This window comes from Trichechus manatus, unplaced genomic scaffold (genome assembly GCF_000243295.1).
Source record: "Trichechus manatus latirostris isolate Lorelei unplaced genomic scaffold, TriManLat1.0 scaffold00008, whole genome shotgun sequence".
Classification (NCBI taxonomy): domain Eukaryota; kingdom Metazoa; phylum Chordata; class Mammalia; order Sirenia; family Trichechidae; genus Trichechus; species Trichechus manatus.
Window position 1 is genome coordinate 12048112 of NW_004443944.1, and position 10408 is coordinate 12058519.

A 10408-nucleotide genomic window follows, 5' to 3' on the forward strand; every position below is an offset into this window, starting at 1 on the left:
AAATTCTAACTCACAAAAAAAGACCAGACTTACTGGCCTGACAGAAACTGGAGAAACCCTGAGAGTATGGCCCCCAGACACCCTTTTAGCTCAGTAATGAAGTCACTCCTGAGGTTCACCCTTCAGCCAAAGATTAGATAGGCCCATAAAACAAAACAAGACTAATTGGACACAACCGTCCACAGACAAGGACTAGAAGGCAGGAGGGGACAGGAGAGCTGGTAATAGGGGGTTTGCTTCTTCTGGATCCTGCAGCTGCATCCTGTTCATCTGACCTCCAGTTCCTGGGACCTGAGCTAGCAGCTCACCTGCAGTCTTGCCTGCCAATCTTGGGATTCACTGATGTTCACACCCTGTGAGCAACAGTCCTGCTCTCCAGCCTGCCCATCTTGGGTTAGTCGGCCCGTGGCTACATGAATCAGAAGCCTCTTTCCTGACCCACGGACTTAGGATGTTGCAGCCTCTACAACCATGTGAGCCATTTCCTTGATATAAATATATCTATATATACATGCATATGTATATATTTATTTATACAAACATACATACATATGCTTTACTGGTTTTGCTTCTCTGGAGAACCCAGCCTAAGACATGGACTAAGGTGCGACTGATCCAAGCCATGGTCTTTTCAATCGCCTTGTATGCATGCAAAAGCTGGAGAATAAACAAGGAAGATGGAAGAAGAATTGATGCATTTGAATTATGGTGTCTGTGAAGAATATTGAAGATACCATGGACTGTCAGAAGAATGAACAAATCTGTCTTGGAAGAAGTACAGCCAGAATGCTCCTTAGAAGTGAAGATAGTGAGACTTCGTCTTGCTGGCTTTGGACATGTTTTCAGGAGGCACCAGTCCCTAGAGAAGAACATCATGCCTGGTAAAGCAGAGGGTCAGCGAAAAAGAGGAAGACCCTCAACAAGATGGACTGACACAGTGGCTGCAACAATGGGCTCAAGCATAACAACGACTGTGATGATGGCAGATGATGGGGCAGTGTTTCATTCCGTTGTGCGTGAGGTTGCCATGAGTCGCAACCTGCTCGACAGCACCTAACAACAATGGCTGCTTCTGCACTACAGCAGCAGAGTGGAACAGCTGCGACAGAAACCATATGGCCTTCAAAAACCTACAATATTTACTACCTAGCCCTTTACAGAAAGTTTTTCAACCTCAGTCTATACCATTTCTAATATGGAGACTCTGGGGAACGTGCTGCCAAACTCCGGGTGGGATGGGTGTTCGTAAGAAACTGACAATGCACCAACCTATCAAAGCAAGTTGGTTATCAAAGGCTAGGTTTTCTGATGCGTTTTAATGCCCCTACAGCCGCCCCTTAGAAACCCTATGAGGCAGTTCTACTCTGTCCTCTAGGGTCGCTATGAGTCGAAATCGACTCGATGGCATAGAGTTGGGGTTTTTTGTTTGTTTTGGTACTATTTAAATAAAAAGCCCTGGTGGAGCAATGAGTAAGCACTCGGCTGCTATCTGAAAGGTCGGCAGTTCATACCCAGCAGCCACTCTGTGGGGGGAAAAGACCTGGCAGTCCGCTCCCGTAAAGATTACAGCCTAGGAAACTCTATTAGGCAGTTCTACTCTGTCCTACAGGGTCGCTATGAGTCAGAATCGACTCGAGGGCACATAGCAACAACAACTATTTAAGAGGATCTTTTCACTAGTTTTTTGATGCTATTAAGAAATTATTTTTAAATTGTGGCTACATTTTTTAAAGTCTTATTCTATAAAGATATGTTATTGAGTAATTTACATCGAAAATATATGAGGTCTTGAATTTGCTTTAAAATACACTAGGGGACAAAACAGATAGGAAGGGGGTTGGTGAGGTGAAGATGCAAAATGTCAATATTATTGTGGAAGCTGGGTGATGAGTACAAGGGGATCATTACGCTTTTCTCTTCTCTTTAATATGTGTTTGATAATTTCCATGATAAAAACTTGTATCTAAGCAGGGAATTTCAAAAGACTAGATTAACTTAAAAAAAAAATCTTATCTGTATTTGCATATTTGTATGATTGCAGAATAATGTTTATTATCTAAAATATTATTAAAAAAAAATATATGGCCCAAATAATTGACCATGGAATTTGATTTGTGAAGGGAGACCCAGTGACTGTACGAGCCCAATTTTCTATAAAGAGCCCAATTTTCATTTTTGATCTGCTGGGGTGTTCTCTCCTCCCAACTGCCAACCTCTCTCTCTGCTCTTACATTTGTACGTTTTTTAACATGACATTAAATATTTAAAGAGTCATTTAGGGAACTAAAGTACATTGTGGTTTGCTGTCTCATAACCACAAAATAATGTTGTTTTAACTGAACTTTCTCATCAATACAGACAGAAGTACTTTGGTATTTATGTTAAAGGTTTAATCCTATCAAAATCAGGAGGTTTAGGTTAGGGTATATTAGACCTGTGAGGCCTTCAAGCAGAATTGATTTAAAGACAAAACTGCATGTTTCTATATGTTAAGTATTATACTTTTATATTCTTTTATCTGTACTTATTATTTTAATTTTGCTGATTAAAGGAAAGGATATTGTTTTATGATTGAGATTTTTCCTTCTCTTTGTCAGTGTGGAAAATCCTACAATAATAAATATTAGAACAAAAGAACTAAGTCTAAAATCTTCAAATTATCCGCATCATCATTTTTATCATCATCATCATATTCTTCATCATCTTCATTATCATCCTTATCATCTTAACATCAGCTCTTCTGCCATTTATACAGAATTACAATCTGCCAAACATACGTCATTTCATTTATTCCTCACAACAAGCTCCATGATGTAGATACACTGGAGCTGCATGTGAACAAGGCAAAAAACAAGAAAAAAGAGCAGGAAAGAAAAGTAGCAATCTAATGGCATATCTAATATACTGTAAAATTATATTTTTATATATGCCCTTTATTTTATAGATTGTATACTATATGCATTACTAAACATTTATAAAAACCTATACTGTAAAATGGAGCTCTGGTAGCACAATGGTTAAAGAGCTTGACTGCTAACCAAAAGGTCAGTGGTTCAAATCCAGCAGGCGCTCCTTAGAAACCGTATGGGACAGTTCTACTCTGTCCTATAGGGTCACTATGGGTTGGAATCAACTTGATGGCAGCAGCTTAATGACAACATTAACTACATCCAATTTGCAACTTATGGGTTAATTTAAAATTTGAACTCTGAGTAAGCTATGACTCCACTGTTTTCTTATATCTGTTGTGTAGATTTTGAAAGTGGGTTTTTATTTTATTTATTTTGTTGGTGGTGTTGAGAATATACACAGCAAAACATACACCAATCCAACACTTTCTACATGTACAACTCAGTGACATTGATTACATTCTTCAAGTTGTGCAACCATTCTCACGCTCCTTTCCTGAGTTGTTCCCATTAACGGGCTAAATTCCTCAAATGAATACTTAGTCACATAAATGGCCAAGTTGGGAGACAGCCCCAAGCTTGTTTGACAACAAAGCTATACTGTCAACCATGTACTATACTAGCTTCCGAGAACAGGTGATGTTGATGAGGTAGTGACTAAAAAAGAGAGAGAGAGAAAGAAAATAGCACTTGAACACCTTCTTTTTTTTGTTTTCAGTTGAACAATAGAAGGAGGTGGGGGTGAGAGAAGCAGCAGCCAAACTAAAATAGGAATAGTGGCATTTCATGGGGGGTGCATCTCAATTTGTTTTTCCATGCTGTGTTGGCAGGGAGACTTTGGTGATTCGGCAATCCTTCTAAATAGGAGCTCTGAACCTCTAAATAGTAGCAAAGTAGAACTGATTAAAACAAGAGTTGAGTAGCTCTCCTAAACCATCTCCAACTTCTGCCCAGAAGCCATCCATTTTTGTTTGGTTGGTTGGTTGGTTTTTGTTTCCAATTCTTAGGTTGCCATTGACTCGTTTTCCTGTTGTGGCAGAAGAGAAAATCGTCATGTGAAGTGGGTGAAAAATGGAGACAAGAAAGTCCAGTCGACATCCCGGGACAGTCTGCTGACTATCTGAATATTCCTTTGAAGGAGAAAACATACCCACGCTGCATTGTGTATAGAAGGTGGAGCTTTCCTGATCTCTCAGTAGTGTAAACCTGAATCAGTATTTCCAGGATTTAGGGGCAAATAGGACAATTGCCTGCAGAAAGATGATCCACTGCATCTTGAAAGGGAGAGCTTGGAAGGGAGCAAGTCGCAAGTCTGGCAGTAGATAAGCTGAGCTCCTCCAACAGAGCTTGGATAGCATCTTCCCAAAGAGTCTCTTCAGGGCTTCAGTGTTTTTAAACACAGTTCAAGGTCTCTCCTTCTCAAAGTGGCAATGAAGCCCCTAAAATAAGGTACCAAATATGAGGATATGTTTGAATTATTTACCCTTCTCTGGCCTCAATATGAATGACTTTTTTTTTTTTTTTTTTTTGTATCTTGGTAAGTAAGTATATAACAAAACATTTTCCATTTCAACATTTTTTACATAGATGATTCGGTGACATTATGTTCATCATGTTGCGCAACCATCACTATTATTCATTTCCAAATTTTTCCATCACCCTTTTTATTTAGAAAAACGATAAAATGAAATGAAAAGGAACAATGTTTAGAGAACAGTAAAATCTGTCCTTAAGGAAAGGAAAGGATAGATAAGGTTCCCAGTTTTCTCCCTCCCCTCGATCCTCCCTGGGGAGGAGGTTAGAATATAAGACAAAAAACCAAACCCATTGCCATCGAATCGATTCCAACTCACAGTGACCCTACAAGAACAGAGTAGAACTGCTCCACAGGGTTTCCAAGGAGCAGCTGGTAGATTCGAACTGTCGGCCTTTTGGTTAGCAGCCGAGCTCCTAACCACGGTGCCACCAGGGATCCAAAAGACACAAAGGACTCATTAATTTAATTCATTCATTTAGCATATATTTTCATAGTGCCTACTATATAGAGAAGAACTATGCCTGAGACACTTGATATAACATGAAATTGCTTCATGGATACTTTTAACTTCCTTTAATTCATCCATAGCTGCTCAGAACAAAAAACAGTGTGAGAGTGAGAACAATTTAAATAGTGAAGAATATTCCACCAATATTCTACCAAATGAGCATATGCCCAGAAAAGTGCGAGCTGAAAGATATGGTTCTGTGGTTTATTTGAGGGGGAAGGGAGGGTTTCTACTTTTCTCTTGGTATGAGCATCTTGCATTCATTAATTAAAGCTACACATTTGTGACTCAAACAATGAAACACAACTGGTTTCAATGTACAAGCTAAAACTGTCTTGAACTTACTGAGACTTGACAAAAGCCTGAAATCTGTAGGAGATTTGAGGAACTCTCAGATTTCACTAGAAGCAATTTAAGTTTTACTATAATCAACCTTCACTTTACAGGCTAACTTAAATATCAGATACCTAAAAGGTGACTTCACTCTATAGTGACAAATTCCTTGCCTCATAAAACTAAGAGTTAAATTTATGAAACAAGCAGTAAACCAGTAAATCTATTTACAATTTTGGTGAATGCACTGAAGAAAAGAATAAGTGTACTATTCATATATTTCCTGAATCTGTCCATTGAGAGGAACAAGAAGCACGAATGCTGCAGTAGCAATGAGCACACCAAGTGCCCAGATCTTGGTTTCTAAATGCCATTTGCCAATAGAAGAAACCAGGAATCCTTGGAGAAATGGCTGATTCCAGGGCTGGCCACGCAAAGAACAAGATGAGCAAAGAACATCCTGTGGTACCAATATAATGATGGAGCATGTCAAAAGAACAGAGGAGTTATCTTGAAGGTGCTCCCACCGGCCAATCTGGAACAATCTGAACAATCAAAATAAATAATAATATTAACGTATGAAAGCCTGTTGAATAAAACAGAAAACCATGAGTCCATAATGATAAAAATAAATAAGTTGAAATTTTGATGAAGAATGTAACTGTCGTAGGCAGAATAATGGACCCTCAAAGATGTCCATGTCCTACTCCCTGAAACCTATGAATATATAAGGTTATGTGGCAAAGGGGGATGAAAGTTGCAGATGGCATTAAGGTTCCAGTTAGCTGACCTAGGTATGGGGAGATTTTCCTGGATGACCCAAGTGCGCCCAAGGTGATCACAAAGGTTCTTAAAAGTTAGAGGCAGAAGACAGAGCGTCGGTATGTGAAAAAGACTCGAGGGGCCATTTTTGACTTTGAAGATGGAAAGGTGCCATGAGCCAAGGAACCCAGACAGCCTCTAGAAACTAGAAAAAGCCCCCCAGAGCCCTCAGAAAGGAATGCAACCCTGCTAATCCCTTGATTTTAGCCCATTGAGACCCATTTTGGATTTCTGGCCTCCAGAACTGTAAGCTAATAAATTTCTGTTGTTTTAAGCCACTGTTTGTGATTAATTTCTTACAGTAGCAATAGGAAATTAATACAGAACATTTACATAGTTTTAAAATACCTCCCTACAAAATACTTATTAATTACAAAAGGAAAAATTAATAGCTTTACAGTGGAGAAATCTGGCAGTCACCACCTTAAATGTGTGATCATAGATAACATCGCCAATAATAAGGCATACTGGCATCACATACCTCCTGATATGATGCACTGAGAAGGACATCACATCTGTGTTATCCTTCCCAAGAAGGCACAACATAATTTAATCAAGAGACATCTTCGGCCAACCCCAAATTTAGGGACACTCAACAAAATAATTGTTCAATACTCTTCAAAAATGTTAAGATCACAAAAGACAAAAAAAAACTGAAAAAGGGACTCAGGTTGGAGGAGTCTAAAGAGACAGGACAACGAAATGCAATGTGAGATCTTGAATTGGATCCAGGACCAGAAAGGACATTTTAGTGGGACAATTTGGAGTTTCAAATAAGATCTCTAGATTAGCTAATAGTATTGAATCAGTGTTAATTTCTTGGTTTAGGCCACTGTACAGTGTTGGTGAAGAATACTGAATATACCCATGGACTGCCAGAAAAAGGAACAAATCTATTTTAGAACAAATATAACCAGAATAATGATGAGCCTTTGGCTGGCTTACTTTGGACATGTCATCATGAAAGACCAATCACTAGGAAAGGACATCATGTTTGGTAAAGTAGAGGGTCAGTGAGAACGAGGGGAAACCCTCAATGAGATAGATTGACACAATAGCTGCAACGATGGACTCACACCAATGATCACGAAGACGACACAGGACCAGCAAAGTTTCATTCTATTATACATGAGGTTACCATGAGTCAGAGCCTACTCAATGGTAACTAACAACATCAATTATAGTTATGTAAGATATTAATGGAGCCCTGGTGGCTCAGTGGTTAAGAGTTTGACTGCTAACCAAAAGGTCAGCAGTTCGAATTCACCAGCCGCTCCTTGGAAACCCTATGTGGTAGTTCTACTCTGATCTATAGGGTCACTTGAGTCGGAATCGACTCAACGGCAACAGGGTTTTTTAAGACATTAACATTTGGAGAAGCTGGCCAAAGGGTATATGGGAACTCTTTGTGCTATTTTGTATTATTTTTAAGTCAAAAATTATTTCTAAATAAAAAGCTTTAAAAAAAAAAAAAGGTACAACACAAAGAGGGAACCAATATTGGTTCATCAGTTGTAACAAATGTACCACAGGAATGCAAGGTGTTAACAGGAGAAACAGCGTACAGAAGGAGGGCATAAATGGGAATTCTCTGTACTTTCTGCAAAATTCTTCCGTAAACCTAAAACTTCTCTAAAAAATGAAGTCTATTTAAAAATATATATATATATGATTTTATGCTAAGAAAATCTAGGATGGTCTCTCTTCAAACTCTCTACTTTTAAAGTACCCATTCATTTCCTTCCTTAGTAAAATCACTTCATTAGCTGTCTATGTGTCTTTTAAGTCTTGGTGATCTCTTTCAACAAGTCATCCAGGATCCAACAAAGACTTCATGGGTATTAAGATAAAAAGTCAAATATGTGTAACATCTAAGTACTTCAAAGGTATCAAGGTTAAAAGAAAAGAAAAGCAGATAATTGTAATACCTAGCACTAAAGTCTTAGTTCTAGAGGGTTTTTCCCTCAAGCACAAACAAATCAATAAGTCAACCAAGATGAAAATATATTCCCCTACTCCTACCCCCTTCTAGGCTGTTCTTCATGTAAATGCAGGAGTGATATTTTCAAAATTCAAATTGGATCACATCAATCCCTTGGCTATAAGCCTCTTGATTCTCACCACGGCCTGTAAGGTCCTGCAGGACCCGGCCCTGCCTGCCTCTCCTGCCTCACCGTCTAGGCCCTCGGTCCTCTCTCGCTTTGTCCCAGCACTCTGACCTTCTTTCTATCCCTTAGATGGACCAAGTTCTTTTTTTAGTATCTTTGAATATATATCTCTTCTGCCTAAAACGTTCCTTCTTCTTCTCTTGGCCTGACCAACTAAATAACTCACTAAAAGGCACACAGCTAATAAATGGCAAGGTCAGGATTCCAAAGCATTGCTAATAAATTATGGTACTTCCATAGAAAGGAATGCGGTACATTTATACATATTGACAGGGAAAATGGTCTTCAAAAAAAGTTATACACATACACACACATATACACACAAAATTAAATCCTATTTTTACTTTCAATTTATTAACTATATACTTACCTATTATGAACCTAAAAAGAAAACATTCTGGAAAGATATTCAATGCTATTAACAGTGATGAGCTTTGGCAGTGTTTAACCCCCATAACTGGGATCACATACACACACACACACACACATACTCAGCTCTTTGCATAGTTGGCTCTTTCTCATCCTTCAGGTTCCAGGTGAACTATTACCTTTTAAAAGATACTGCCCACAAACAGCCTATCCGAAATAGTCTCCGCCCCCTTCTGCCCAGTCAGTTCTATCAGATCGTTCTGTTTAATCTCCTTCATGGCATTTATCCCTGTGTGAAATCAGCTTCTTTATGTATTTGTTTCTTCTTCTTCTTTTATTTTATATTTAAATATGTGCTGAAAAGAGGGAGGGAAGAAAGGAAGGAAGAAGGGAGGGATAAAGGAAGGAAGTAATGAAGGAAAGAAGTTAGTTTATAAACTGTGTGTATGTTCTGGTCAATAGCCAATCCAGTTTTAACAGAATAATAGATAAAAAAGGTATCATCCTACGTGTTGCTCTTCTCCTTTCAGCTAGAAGTTTAAAACCTTTTCTTTTGCTCTGGAGTATGAATCACTTGCATTATTTTATGCCCCGAAAAACAAGGGCTCTTCCACCTGTGAATCTTTAACAACTGCTCTAGTGGTTTTCCAACTCATTTTAGCCATAGACTCCTGTCTTCACATAGAGCCTTGTGCAGAAGTCCAATAAATAAAATAGATAACCTGGAACTGTTCTGGATGAAGCCGTGGGTAAGCATGGCTGGGCTGGAGGTAAAACCACTCCAATCCCAGCCGTGCCAAATCCCTGCGGCGCCCTGAGCTCCACTTGCAATCTCAGAGAACAGTCTGAAAAACACTGAACTTCTGAAATACACAACTTTATGCTCAAAATACAAAAGAGCTTTAATTAAAATTGCTGTATCAGTAGTTTCGCACTGAGCTTCCATCTTATTCCAAATGGTTGTGATTTGATTATGAGACCACTCAGTTGGGTGGCTGTGCTATGCTATTTTATAATTAGATAGAAGTTCTGAACACAAACAATATTTGTCTTAGCCATCGGTTCTGTGCAATCTTCCCAGGCAGCACCCTGGTAGTACTGAAGTACTGACACTCTTTTAACTTTTATGCAAATTGCATGTATAATAACCCACGATATACTTTAGCATTCATTTTTCTTCAATTTGAAGAAATGCTGATTTAAAACATAATTTAAGACTTCCAGAAAAATGGCGCTCTAGGCAGAAGCACCATGCCATCCCTCCACAGCAAAGATCCAAAAAACTAAGCCGAACAGAGAAAACAATTCTGAAAACCCTAAAACATCAAATGAAGAGATAAAGAACTCAGCCAAGCACCAAATGGAGTGAGAAAACCGACAGAGAACAGAGTCAGGAGAGATTCATGCAGAGGTCCCCTATCAGCTAATGCAGTGTGGATCCACCATCTTGGACTCCTATTGGAGACCAGCAAACAGGGGTATGAGAAAGCAGCTTCACAGAGCTTCCAACGGGAGACAAAACAACCGCTAATTTGCGATATACGCTTTCCTACCCTCCACCCTTCTTTACCCCCACTGGGCCTCCTCTGCTCCCCACGGCCACAATCTCTTGTCCAGGAAGCACCAGCTGCTTGGATTCTACCCACCCGAACGGGCCAGCTCTCTGAGTGCCATTTGTTGGCTGCTGGTGTTGCTTTTTTCTGCTTCTTTTGATTTCATCCTTACCTCTCACCACCTCCCCCTCCTTTCGCTCAAATACCTG